The 15,015-nt window shown below is 39.0% G+C and overlaps 1 protein-coding gene across 5 annotated transcripts in view; it reads right to left on the reverse strand.

Moving 5' to 3' along the window:
• The window catches only part of TBL1XR1 (TBL1X/Y related 1), a 174,066-nt gene that overhangs the window by 76,278 nt on the left and 82,773 nt on the right, over positions 1-15,015 (reverse strand). For 4 of the 5 annotated variants that reach the window (XM_059687071.1, XM_059687073.1, XM_059687072.1 and 1 more), the window contains exon 2: positions 1,239-1,313. The exons of the other annotated variant lie outside the window; for it this stretch is intronic. The gene's annotated coding sequence lies outside the window, so the exon portion shown is untranslated. The remainder of the gene's footprint in view (positions 1-1,238; positions 1,314-15,015) is intronic. 5 annotated transcript variants of the gene reach the window in all.

Raw genomic sequence — 15,015 nt, forward strand, 5'->3', positions numbered from 1 at the left:
TTAATTATCCTATTTATTGATCCCCCAAATACACAGCAATACCATTTAGATAAGGAATTACTTTTTGTAAGGGAGAATCATTCTGAATTCTAATCAACAGTGATGAGATCATTCTGCCTACAGCTAGAAATTTTGTCCAATTCTATCATCAAATTTTATGAGTACTTGACAAAAGTCATCCAAGACACATGCAAGAAAGCAAGCAAATCCCAACTCCTACAGAGCCCAGTGGTCTTTCTGCTGTATAACACAGCCGACAGACTTTTATTCCACAAGGCTTCTGAGTGAAATTTTTAAATAGATAAAAATGGTTCTCCTGAAGATTATCCACTAGCTAACAGGTAGAATTTCAGCCATTTAATTATAAATATAGGGTGCCCCAAAAAATACATACACACTCTGAGTAATTATAAAGGCAGTGTTTATTAAAATCCATTTCATTATCAAGTACTTTTTGGGGACCCCCTGTATTTGGATAAATGCAATATGCAAAATCAGGCTATTCTATTCTATAAGATGACAGACAAAAACACAAGTTATTACTGCCACTATAACTTAAGTTTACCATGGAAATTCTATTCCCAAAATAGTCTACTTGTTAAAATACAGTATCATCACAACATAATAATACTTTTCATCCTGATAACCATAACCAAGAAGTTATAAAACCTACAGATAATGGAAATCTTCAAAGTAAAGGTTTGCCTTTTTATTTTATACTAGAGGCCCAGTGCATGAAAATTCATGCACTGGGGGGGAGCACGCACCCTCAGCCTGGCCTGCCCTCTCTCACAGTCCGGGAGCCCTCAGGGAATGAAGGCAACCCGGAGATCAGGGGAAGGCAACACCCCCATCACACCTCTGCTGCTGCCACTGCCAGCAGTGCAAGCCTCGGCCGGCCCTGCGTGGCTGGGGGCTGAGGGCAGGTCTGGCTGCACCGCACGCCTGCCACCCCTCCAGCAGGGTTGAAAGGACTGGGGGACTCCGGCAGGGCTGAGGGGCTGGGCGCCACAATATTTGTGATGGTCAATTTGCATATTCCCTCTTTATAAATAGGATTAAGTTATCAAAAATATTTTAAGCGCCTTAAATTACATATTAAAAACATTTCTTTTGTTTGGGAACACATGTATATTTTGTGAGATGTGAGAAACTTTCCTTAATAGATTGTTAAAAATAAGTGAATACTAAAAAGAGCATTAAAACACTCTAACATTCAGAGTGGGAGCAATTCTTACCATTGGCAGTGCATTGATGTGGGGATGTACAACTGAATATCCGGTGCCACCAATCACAAGTTGCTGTTGCTGATGCTGAGAAAAAGGAAAGTAAAATATTCAGTGTGCCCTCAAACAAATTCAGTTTAAAAGATTCCTCATGCCAAATTCTACATGTATGAAATAATCTTCATTTATGTCTTCAAGCTCTCCACCAATGACTATCTTTCTCCCCCTAAACAATTATAATCATAAACAACAGCATCAATTTCTGAATGCATAAGAAACGGCAGGCAGTGAATCTGTATAACATTCCTAAGACTGGCACAATGAACAAAATGAGACTCAAGAGATGAATCTGCACAAACTGACCCACATTCAGCTCAATTCATGCAAATATTATTGTAAAAGGGCTCAACATAGTATGCTAGTAATCTACAATCATGAGCCATAAAGAATGGTACTAAACTTATATTCTATGTATTTCTTAATAATAAAGAGAAATACATGATTGGTTTTGAAACAATTTCTATCAAAACTTATTAAACTTTAATCTCTTCAGAGTTTACATTTTGTATAGTTTCCCAGTCTTCTCAATTGCTCAGTCCCAGCACATTATCTTCCATGAACCCTTTTTGTAAACACAAGTCGTTTTTCACACCACCTGTCAGTGGTGACTCTTGGGAGAGACACTGACCAGTGCAGGTTCTAGAGCAGAGCACAGTTTCCTGTGAGAGCACAAGCTGATGCCACAGAAAGCAATGTAGGAGCTTTACCTCATACACCTTACAGGTAAATTAAGTCAAGAAATACCAAAAAGATGATGCAGCAAATACACTGAATAACTCAGAATTTAATCCCTTGAAGTTTGTTCCCCTCAGATTTTATCTGAAGTGGACTGGAACTCTCATTTGTGCTGATTGACAGCTCCATGGCTGTCTAAAACCTTAATGCTACCATATAACTTAAGCTACAAGGAAATCTAGAAATTAAGAATTACAGACGGTTATATCAACATATGCTATCCCATCAGCCTCTGGTGTTTCAAGAGAGAGGAATGAGCCCAAGGCTTTTTGGTATAAGACACTTGTGAGCAAGTTGGTAGATCCTTTCTACACCTATGGAAGAAATGTTCTATAGATATTATGATAGAATCCAAACAATACTTAGATCACAGCTAGGCTCTGTTTACCTCAGGGTCATGTTATGAACATCCATTATTTTACTATGAATTTTTCATGAACCTTTGAGCTGTAAGCCATATAGGGTGACCTGTTATCCCCAAATCGGCAGAGTATCCTTATCAGAAAAGAAGTTTGGGCATATATTCATTCTATTTATAAACTAGAGATCCGATGCACAAAATCCGTGCAAGGGGATCGGCACCCGCTGCCGCAGCTTTGTCCGGAGGGTCATCCAGAAGGATGTCCGGTCTAATTAGCATATTATGCTTTTATTACTATAGATAATTAACATGTGCTACTGAATTATGTACACTGTAAAACACACAAAACCATTTTTTAAAGGGGATTATTTATTTACAATGCTGTAGTATTGTTTAAAACATTCTAGTTTAATTTTTAAATGTCTTTTAATCATGATGATTTTATATCATTATTAACTAATATCTCAAGGCACATTTTACTCTTAGAGCAAGACTTGTCAATACCAATACTGAATGTATGCCTATGTGTCAAATAGCTTTCCTGATACGGTAATCTCAATTTTTCAGCCATCTTCTCCAATGATTAGATCATGGCAGGGGAAAGCTCATTTTAGTAGTTTGTATCAGCTCTACCATTATCTTGTTTCCTATTCTTTTTCTTTTTCTTTTTTTAAATATATTTCTATTGATTTTAGAGAAAGAGAAAGGGAGAGGGAGAGATAGAAACATCAATGTGAGAGGAACACTGATCGACTGTCCCCGGCACGCCCTCTACCTGGGATCTAGCCAGCAATCCAAGCATATGCCCTGACCTGGAATCAAACCAGTGACTTCTTGGTGCACGAGTCAATGCTCAATTCACTGAGTCACACCAGCCAGGCTTGTTTCCTACTCTTACTAATGTTTCTTATACTCAGTTTCTTTGCAGGAATCTTTTACGTTATTAGGTTTTTGTGGAGTCTGGTTTAAATTACATAATGTAATTCATAAATCTACATACTCAAACACAAGCAAACTGACAGTAGCAATCTCAAATACATGGCAAATCTCAGAAATGGAATGAATGAATGGGAGTGCCACTGTTGCTTTGTGGAAACCCCCTACTCTTCTGAAAACCATTACGTACATATGTTATACATGACTGATATCACATCCAAATAAGGGTATAAATTTGAACCCCTACATTAAATATAAATAATTTTTCAATCTAAAATGAACATAAATAGACTAATAGAGCACTGTATCCCAATGGATACTTGTTTTTACTACTGGGACATGTACACACACAACACGCAAACATACACATCTACCTTTGGAAAATACTAATTAGATCAGGGGTCCTCAAACTACGGCCCGCGGGCCACATGCAAATACAATATTATGCAAATACAAATATTGTTTGTTCCCGTTTTGTTTTTTTACTTCAAAATAAGATATGTGCAGTGTGCATAGGAATTTGTTCATAGTATTTTTTTTTTTTAAACTACAGTCCGGCCCTCCAACGGTCTGAGGGACAGTGAACTGGCCCCCTGAGTTAGATCATTCCAGCTATCAGACTTTTTCCTCCTCTTCCTGGATCTCTTCTCTTTTCTGTTATTAGTGAGTCTCTCATCACTCTCCTATGCCTCGAATCTCAGTTTCTCTAGTTATCTTTTCTCTACCCTTGTTTTCTTCATTTATTCATTTAATTTTACCTATTAGACTATTGTCCTTAAGGGAAAAATCACAATAGTGACTTAATAAATATTTAAGTCTACGATTTGAAGTTTGTATTACTCTGTGGGAAATAATGAGTCAATAGGCCTGCCCATTTGCACATACATACAACCTGAAAAAGTGAGGAATTTCTAAAAAACATAAAAATATACAGGGCTCTATTTTGGATTCTATATTAGATGTTTTCCTAGCCGACTCATTTACCTATGCTCCAGGCCAGGGGTGGGCAAACTTTTTGACTCGAGGGCCACAATGGGTTCTTAAACTGGACCGGAGGGCCAGAACAAAAGCATGGATGGAGTGTTTGTGTGAACTAATATAAATTCAAAGTAAACATCATTACATAAAAGAGTACGGTCTTTTTTTTCAATAGTTTTATTCATTTCAAACGGGCTGGATCCGGCGGGCCGTAGTTTGCCCACGGCTGCTCCAGGCCATTATACTGTGCATTTATAAAAACAACACACAATTCTTCATCTTATAAGATAAACATCCACATTTTAAGATATAATTATGCCTTTTACAAAAATCTAAAGTGTATTTAAGGTAACCTGACAGAATGTATATTAAAACTATCTGTATTAAAGTCATTCAAGTTGTCCAAAAACCAAAATCATGTGTATCCTTTACATCTGCCTTTTTAATCTCACTTGCTGAATCTCCTCTATTTTCACCATTATCAGATTGTCCTCTCTCTCTGTTCTCTGCACTCTGGCTGCCATGACAATGCTCATTCCTTCACCAGAATGTGCTTTAACTTTGGTTCTGCCCCTCCAGATTCAGCCCAAATCAGCTTCCTCCTTGTCTGTACACCACTTTCTGGAGAATGAAATCTGCACCTCTCTTACCACAACTTCGTAGTGCCTTATTCTGTCATTAAGCATCCCCTTATCAGACTTCTGGAGACCAGATTGATCACTCATCTTGTTGACCCACCACAGAACTAAGAATAGTGCCCTGAACAGATATAGTTCTTAAGATATATGTATGTATTCATTATGTGTAATGTTATAACATCTCTATGTGTAAAAATAAGGACATACAGAATCTATATAACTATCTATCTATCTATCTATCTATCTATCTATCTATCTATCTATCTAAAGGCTAAGTGTCCATCTGTCTGTCTGACTGGTAGCTATGATGTGCACTGACCACCAAGGGGCAGACGCTCAATGCAGGAGCTGCCATGATGTCCACTGGCCATTTAAAAATAAACGGCACCACAGACCTGCTGCCAACAAACCAACACTTGGCTTCCCACAAGTGGGACACAGGCCCCGCCACCACCCAGAGCAACACCCCACCCCATGATGCAAAATGTGGCCCACAGCCCAGCCCAAAAGAAACTGTCACTGTGGGCACCAGGTAATGACATCACATAGCAATGCCTGGCTTCCTCTCCTTAGCAACTAGCCTCCTTGGAATTTCTTCAGCCCATGAACCAGACTTGCTTTATAGCCAGGTTCAAACATCTTACAGTTTAACCAAATGTCTGTGAAGCGTTTTCCTGTGCCTCATCTCATTTGATCCTCACAGAAGTCCTGGAGTAGGTAGATAGGAGACTCTGTAGAATCCTATTGCCTTTTCATTAGCCAGAAAACAGAGATTTAGAAAGTTTAGAAACTTGACCCGACTGGAAAAAAGTAAGAAATGTGGAACTTGAAAATGACTTCAGGGTTTCTCACTGCACAGAATATAGTCAAACACTGCTACAGTTAAATATTTTACCCTTTGTTCTCCCTGAGTGATCTATAGTAAGTAATATTCTGCTTCATGTTGATATTTACTGCTGTGTTGCTGACAATTACCTGAAAGAGAAGTTGGGGTGCTTCACTGGGCTGGAAAAAGTTTAGCTAAATCAGAAAGCAGGTCTAATTAAGCAAGTTTATTCTGTATATATAAAAGGCTAAGTTGACTCGTGCATGCACGATACATATAAAGCTCTTGCTGGTGCCAAATGCATGCATGTGTTTCGATCTGTCATTATCGATCGAAACTGACACTTCTATTATAGAGAAAGGGCGAATAGTGATATTAAAATATTTCTTCTAATTAATTTCCTTTCAATGTGCACGAATCCATGTACCAGAACACTAATATCCTATCTAGTAAAGAGGGAATATGCTAATTGACCCTCACACCATCACAAAGATGGCAGTGCCCACAGCCAATAAGGAGGGAATATGCCAATTGCTGCCCCGCCCTCAAAGGTGGCAGCACCTACAGCCAATGAGGGAATATGCCAATTGACTGCCCTACCCTCAAAGATGGTGGCGCCCACACAAGATGGCAGTGCCCATCCCCTCAGCCCCGCTGGGGCAGTAGGCGCATGGTAAGGCTGGGCTGCATGCCTGCTTCCAGAGACCCCCAGGCCCCTTAGCCCCCCAGGGCCGGCTGTAGGCAAGGCAAGCCTCAGATGTCAGCTGCCCAGCCATCTACGGCCGGCAGTAGGCGCAGGCAAGCCTCGGGTGAGGCTCAGGTAACCAGGGCTATCTGAGGCTTGCGCTGCTGGCAGTGGCGGCAGCTGAGGTGTAATGGGGCGTTGCCTTCCTCTGATCACTGGGTCGCCTCCCGCCCCTGAGGGCTCCCAGACTGTAAGAGGGGACAGGCCTGGTTGAGGGGACCCACCCCCTCCAGTGCATAAATTTTCATGCACCGGGCCTCTAGTATATGTATATAAAAGCCCAGCGACCAGAATGGCGGAATGACCAGAATGACCGGTCACTATGATGCACACTACGGCGGCCAACCAGCCCAAGCTGGTCCCGGATCTCCCCCCCCAACCGCCCACAGCCCCTCCCCCTGGATGTCCCCACACCCAATCAGGCCCCTCCACCCCAATCAGGGGTGGCACCAGCCGGCAAACCTCCCGCATCCCCTACCCCCTTGCCAGCCCAGCCCCTATCGGCCCCCATCGGGGCGGGCTGGCCGGACCCCACCTGTGCACAAATTCGTGCACCAAGCCTCTAGTTGAAAATAAAACATAGTAGAGACTGAATTGTAGCAAATAAATCATATTGGTTAGGAAGAACTACTCAACTTTCTGTTTGTTGTAGAAATGCTTAGGAAAGCCTGGCTATACCAATACTTGTAGGAAGTAACCAATAAAGGCTAACCTTCTGCCACTAAAAAGAAAAAACAAAACAAAAAACAAATTCATGAGCATATAACCACATAAAATCAGCATTAAACAACTATTTTGTTCTATATACACTATACCTATTTGTTTTACTTTTTGTACTGAAATTAATGTTTGTAAGCTTTGGTTTTACTTCTAAGCAAAAAGCTTTGCTTTCAGAACATTTTACCTAAAATGACATTAATTTTGGAAAAGGCTTTCAAATAGACACTGCTGACTCAGCAGACATCTTTCAAAATCTTCCACCTACATATAATTAGGATTTTTTAATATGCAAGACTTCTATAAAATAGTTCGACAGCATAGTTTGACTGATTTTTAAAAATACTACCATAAAGACTTTAGAAGTAAATTTATTTGACTCATAGATCTCTTTGAAAAGGTAATTGATTACAGATCCTTTTCCTAAGAAAAGGTACATATTGCGGCATAATCTAATCTAGAACCTAGTGGTCAATAACAAATTCAAGAAAGTGTACTTGCTATCCTTAAGAAATAAAAGGTACAAATGAATTATATAAATTGGGGAAATCATCCCAAGAATTAAGAGAAAACAATGATCTTGCCATAATTAACGTGCTTAGAAAGTTTCTTATTAAATGAACCTGGGGGCAAAAAAACAAAAAGGTCACATAAAAAGTCCAAAATAAATTGCTTAGCACAAGATTGCTTAATATAATAAACAAATAGTGATTACCTTCAACTGAAACAACTAAGAGAAGGATATATTTGTACACTGAAGTTTCAACTAAATCTTCTCAATTGCACTGATCCATTTAACAAAAGACTTATTAATTGCCTTCTTCAACTTGGCAATATCTAATATCATACGAAGCATTCATCAAAGCCTCTAAAACATTATAGCCTGTGCTCTCCTCCTCCCATTCTCAATCACACACCCACACAATATTCTAGACAGCCAGTGGAAAAGGGGAAGGAGCCGTAACAGAAGGGATATCTTAAAGAAACTGACAGAGAGATCAGATCAAATTCAAAGGCCCAGTAGTCAGATCAAACACAAGTTCACCATCATTTGCTATGATTTTCACTTTCCTTTGTTATTTAAGTGACTTAGGGAAAATGGATTCAAGAGTTGTATATTATGATCCCAATTTTCTAATCTATATATAAAACGCCAGCGACCAGAACATCTTAACCACTGAACGACGGGTTGCTATGATGCCCACTGCAGCCAGAAAACTACCGGATCAGGGGGTGGGCCAGCTGGCCAACCTCCTGTGGCCCCTCCCCCCAGTTGGCCCTGCGACCGATGGGCCCTCACCACCCTGATCAGCCCGCAGCTCCTCACCCCCTCCAGCCCTGCCCGATTGCCCCCCCAACCCAATAGGGAGCAGGCTAGCCATCCAACCTCCTGCAGCCCCTCCCCATGGCCAGCCCCGTCCCCAGTCACCCCCCCCCACACCCCAATCAGGGGTGGGGCCCGCCGGCCAATTGCCCACGACCCCTCCCCACAGCCAGCCCGACCCCAATCGGGACCGGGTCGTCCAGCCAACCTCTCGCCATCTCCTCCTCCCGACAGGCCCGGCCCCAATCCGCCTTGATTGGAGCCAGGCCAGCTGGACCCCACCCATGCACGAATTCATGCACTGGGCCTCTAATTGGATATAAGAGCACAAATCCACATAAAAAACAATTTAAACATACATTTTAAAAAATAAATGAAATCAATATGCATTGATGTCTAATCATACAATTATTACTTCAGCTGAGTTAGTTTCATTGGTAGCATCACCTGTAGTTGGATTTTATATTAGATTTATACCAAAAAAAAAAAAAAAAAAGATTGTGCAGGAATAACACAAAAAAGTACTAGTACTCAGAAATTTTCCTGTCAAAGAATTAGCAATGCAATGAAAACCAATAAAACCACAAATTCTCTTATACTAAGACACAAAGTTTTTAAAATTAAAGTTTGGTTTGGGCAGTTTTAAGTATTATTAAAAATTAAATTGATTTTTTAGGCACTAACATCTACCAATCAAAAGTTTCTAGTTCACTAACTTTCAATGATAGATAACTGAGCATGGAGAAAAGGCTTATACTCACATGTTAGCTGTGATATTAGACAGGTGATATAAAAGTGTTTGACTAAGCACACACTGTTGTCAGTTACTTTGAAAAAAAAAGTGGTACATCAACAATGTGTAACTGTAACTAGTTTCTTTTTCTCATCCAAAAAACTGTTACTAAATTAATGGTGGGACTTATAATTTATTATGCCTTAGAAATATGACAGATATGACATTGTTTTCTTAACACAAAGCTGATGGCAGCTTAACATTTATAAAAGCGATTTGGGAGGAAGAAACAAGTAGACGGGTGAGGGGAGGCAGTAGGAATAGTATAAGGATGTAGGAAATTATAGGATAAAACAAAATCAAACTTTGCCTTTTCCAAATTTGCTTAACACTACATAGGCAGTACCTTGGCACTTAAGTTTCAAGAAAAAACTGACATAATTCCCAAATCTTTTTAGGTTTTCTCACTCTTCCCAAGGGCTAAACATTTGATTCAAGATAATCAGCTATTCAAGAACTTGGAACAGCTAATTAGGCTAGGACAAGACAGAAATCATTCTGCTGAACAATACTAGTATACTCCCAGCATAAACAAAAACAGTTCTTGCAGGGATGATGGGTATTTGGTTAACTGCCCTACAGAAATCCCTTCCCAGATTCTAACCTAGCCGTGACACTCAGATTTCATCAGTCTAGGGTAGAATGTGTACATTGGTTGCATTTTAAAGCTCCCCCATGAGATTCCAATGGGGGTTGGGAACCACTGGAATATATGGCAGGAAAGGGAAGAATAGGGAATTTTACTAGCAGATTCTAATTATTATTCTTATGGGGTGAAGAAGCCCAAAAGAATCACTTATTTCAAATATTAGCATTGCAAAGTGAGTGCTTCTCAGAATTAGAGTGGGAAACATACTGTATTAAGTAAATTAACTGCTATTAATTTGATTTTAAGATTAGCAATAGGAAACAAAAGATAAACTCAATCCCCCTCCCCAAAAATGAATTAGAAAAGGTAATAAGGACATAAGATCACAAAATGGAGGTTATCATAATAAAAGAGCACAAAAGGGGCATTACTGGTACCTACATTTAAATAAGAGACACATAAAGACCAAATGAGACTGAACTCTGTATGACAACACTCCAAGTAGTAAGTAGAAATTATAGGAAGATTTTTTTTCTACTCGATATAATGAAAAACTGTTATGCAAATCAATGGAAATATTTAAACAAAACCCAGATCTATCATTCACTGAGAAAGTTATTACAGTGGAATATACAGGGCTGTGTATGTGCCCTGTCTGATTCCTTCTATCGGCGTTCCAGTGTGCCATCACAATAGGGCACCAGTAGCACCTATGGCACCTTTGTGCGACGTGGACTCCAGTAAGACACATTAGGAAAAAAGAGAAGCCATGTTACAGTACTGGGGGTTCAGAGCCTGAACTGTGCAGCCACACAGCTTGGATTTCACTCACAACCAAGATCTAACACTAAAGTTACCTCTCTGTGCCTCAGTTCTTTCATCTGTAAAATAAGTTACTATGAGAGTTGAATTTATAAAGTGCTAAACATTGTCTGGCATAGGATTCTAATGTGATCATTTTAGAATAATACACAGAAGTGAAAAGGAGCCCTTTCCTGTGAGAAGACACAGTCCCCCACCAGGGCAATGGCTTGGTGGACAGAGGGTGGCCTGGATGTTAGCACCACTGGTCTCCGGCTGTGCACTTCTGTACAAGACACAAAGTGCCCATTAATATTCTGCTGGGCTGCGTGCTACTATGACTATAGTGTCCAGTCTTACTTTGTCTTTTGGGAGTTTACATAATAGCATAACTACTCAAAGAAAAGATTAATCACTGATACTATTTTTAAACTATAACATATTTGGAATGTGCCCAAACATGGCAGTGTAACAACTACCACACCTGACCTCTCACTGAAGCAGAGAGCCTGTCAATTACACTGAAAACTGTCTACGGAAAAACTTCCATATTTCTCTGCCATCTTCAACTTTCACTTTGTATTAGAAAAGGATAAGCTCAACTTTTTTAAAACACTAAGAACATAACAGCAGATGATTAATAAAATGAAAACTGTCATTCAGAAGTATTAAGGACACAAAGAGAAAAAAATATATCTACATTAAAGTAGATGTTGGGTTCAGAATTTTAAATATTATTTCTATCTACTAGTGAAAGATTCAAACAAGACACTCTTACGTGTCTTTAAAAAGAGTATTTATTTACAGATTTTAACATGAAAAAACTAAAAACTGGTTGCTTTGACTTCATATTTTTAAAACTGGTATAATTTAGACAGTGCCAACAAATACTTTACCTGCAGTAAGTTCAAACAAATTTCTCATTTAACTACCATGTTTGCTGTCAAAAATACATACTCTTTTAAGAAATCAGAGATAGACTGTCTTTTACCATAATTCATTCTAAGTATACAAGAAAATATGACATAGTCATAATTATTTTTAAAAATGCTAAATTCTCACTTGATGTTGGTCTGCCAAATTGTTGTGTTCTTTTTTTAAGATATACACTGAGTAGCCAGATTATTATGACCACCCATCAGTACTTCATTGGGCCACCTTTTGCCTTCAATACTGTGGCGATTCTTCTTGGCATTGACTCCACAAGATGTTGATAGATGATGCGAGGAATCTGACACCATGCCTAATGAATAGCACTGTCCAGTTCTGTGAGATTTGATGGTTGTGGAACCAGCTGCCTGATGGCTCTTTTAACTTCGTCCCACAAATGCTTAATTGGATTGAGATCTGGTGATTGTGGGGGCCACCTAAGCAAGATAAAGTCTCCCTCATGTTCTTGAAACCACTTCTGCACAATATGAGCACCATGGCATGGTGCATTGTCTTATTGGAAGAAGCCATCTCCATTGGGATAAGCCATCAACATGATAGGCTGAACTTGATGAGCAATGATACTTAGGTATGTTGTGCTATTCAGAATTTATAATGATCTGGCCCTCTAGCAACTTGACCGCAAAATTATAGCTAATTTGCCTACAAATGTCAGGTGGTCATAATAATCTGGCCACTCAGTGTATATTTTATTGATTTCAGAGAGGAAGGGAGAGGGAAATATAGAAACATCAATGATGAGAGAAAATCATTGATCAGCTGCCCCCTGCACGCCCTTTCCTACTGGGGATTAAGCCCGCAGCCCAGGCATGTGCCCTGACCAGGAATCGAACCGTGACCTCCTGGTTCATAGATCGATGCTCAACCACTGAGCCACAACGGTTGGGCTGCCAAATTGTTTTCAATTTAGCTTTTTCACCAAATTTAAAATGAAACATTTAAACCAGCAAATACAAGTTGTGTGGTCTGCCTGATTCACTCAGACACACAAACACAGGGGGACAGAGGCTCATGCTCGCACCCCCATCCCTGTTTCAGGGGTCATGAAAAGAAAGAAGACACCTTTCTTAAGTAATGATTTACTTCAATACAAAACACTACTCCTCTCTGTGCCCACCACCCAAATTATAATAAAGCACTGACTGAGCCCAGATGAACCCTACTACTCCATCCCACTTTTCAGCCATCGCTTATGCAATGATCTAGAAATTGGCAAACTATGGCCAGGAAGTATTTTTGGTTTTGCAGGCCATATGGTCTCTGTTGCAGGTACTCAACTCTGCTATTGTGCTGCAAAGCAACCAGAGACAATACATAAATGAATGTATATTACTGTTTCAAATAAAACTTTATTCACAAACTTACAGAAAAGGGGAACAGGCAATACTTCCTTGGCCATGAAGTAATTCCCAAGACCACCCAATCTTCTACAGATCCAGGGGGAAACTTTTAGGTTAAATGAGATAAAGATAGATATAAATATAAATATAAATATAAATATAAATATAAATATAAATATAAATATAAATATAAATATAAATGTAAATGTAAATGTAAATATAAATATAAGTATAAATATAAATGTAAATATAAATGTAAATATATCTTTTTTAAGTAACAGACTAAGTTTTTTAAAAAAAGTATTCAAGCATTCTCTACTAAAACTATATACCCATTCTTTGGGAAGAAAATTATTCTTATGTGGTACTATATCTAACAATGAGGTTCTATCAAAAAAAGAGCATTAAAACTTAAGTATTCTCTGCCATTTTCAGACACTTAAAAGACAGTGGAGCCCTGGCCAGTTTGGCTTGGTGGACAGAGTGTTGGCCTGGGGACCAAAGGGTCTCAGGTTCAATTCCAGTCAAGGGCACATGCCTGGTTTGCAGGCTTGATCCCCAGTGGGGGGCATGCAGGAGGCAGCCGATCAATGATTCTCTCTCTACCTCTCCCTTCCTCTCTGAATCAATAAAAATATATTTTAAAAAAATAGACAGTGGAAGTAAACAGAACAAAGGATTTCTACCCTCATTAAAAACTCAGCTCTGTCATGCCATACCCATATAACCACAAGGAAGCCCTCAGTGTCCTCCTCTCTGCAGAGATGCATATTACAGCGGTTCTCAACCGCTTTGACCCCTTTGGCGGTGGAACGACCCTTTCACTAGGTTCGCCTAAGGCCATCCTGCATATCAGATATTTACATTACGATCCATAACAGTAGCAACATTACAGTTATGAAGTAGCAATGAAAATAATGTTATGGTTGGGTCACAACATGAGGAACTGTATTTAAAGGGCCAGAAGGTTGGGAACCACTGGCATATTAGATGGCTTGACAACATGAATACACAGTCCGGCTATTTTTTAAAAAATCTATGATGTAAAAATAAGACCAGCAACCCTATGAAATCCCTAAAGATATTTTCTCACAGAATACCAATAAATACCAGCTAATTATAACCACTTATATGGCTTAAAAGGAAAAAAAAGTGTAAAAAATAGTCTAATATAAAAAAAATAAAAGAATTGCCCTAGCCAGTATGGCTCAGTGGATAGAGCGTCACCCTGAGGATTGAAGGGTCCTGGGTTTGATTCTGATCAAGGGCATATGCATGAGTTGCAGGCTCAGTCCCCAGTAAAGGGTGTGCAGAGGCAGCCGATCAATGATTCTCTCTCATCATTAATGTTTCTCTCTCTCTCTCTCTCTCTCTCGCTCTCTCTCTCTCTCTCTCTCCTCTCTCTGAAATCAATGAAAACATATTTTAAATAAATAAACAATGTTATAAGCAAAAAACTGTTTAAGACTTACCATGAAATGATAAAAAATAGCAATGGGAAGTATTAAAAAACAAAACAAAACAAAAAAAACAACCAACAAAGACAGAAACAACAAAGGCACAGAATAGCATGGTCCTGGGAATGAATCCTCTTGGCCAGAGCAAATGAAGTAACAAAAACTGTTGGCCATAAATTTTGCCAGTACCTGCCAATATTCACCAAATAGTGGGTGAAAAGAAATGAAAGTAATTATGCATATTTTAAACTAAGAGAAAATGAGCTTATCTTTTAGCTTTTTGATATGATTGATGACCACTGGACACAAAAATCACTTCCATAATGTAAACTAAACTGTTTAACTGCAAAAGATGTTTTCACATTTTCTAACAATCCTAAATCATAATATTACTCACAGATAAATCTGGAAATGAACACGTTAATTATGTATTAGTAACTAACTTTTAAAACAAATTCATAAACCTATAGACAAAATTACAGATCAAACAAAATGTTAATTTTCTTATCTTTTCTAACTTCTCTAATATCAAAACAAC

The sequence above is a fragment of the Myotis daubentonii genome, chromosome 3, assembly GCF_963259705.1.
Source record: "Myotis daubentonii chromosome 3, mMyoDau2.1, whole genome shotgun sequence".
NCBI classification, from domain to species: domain Eukaryota; kingdom Metazoa; phylum Chordata; class Mammalia; order Chiroptera; family Vespertilionidae; genus Myotis; species Myotis daubentonii.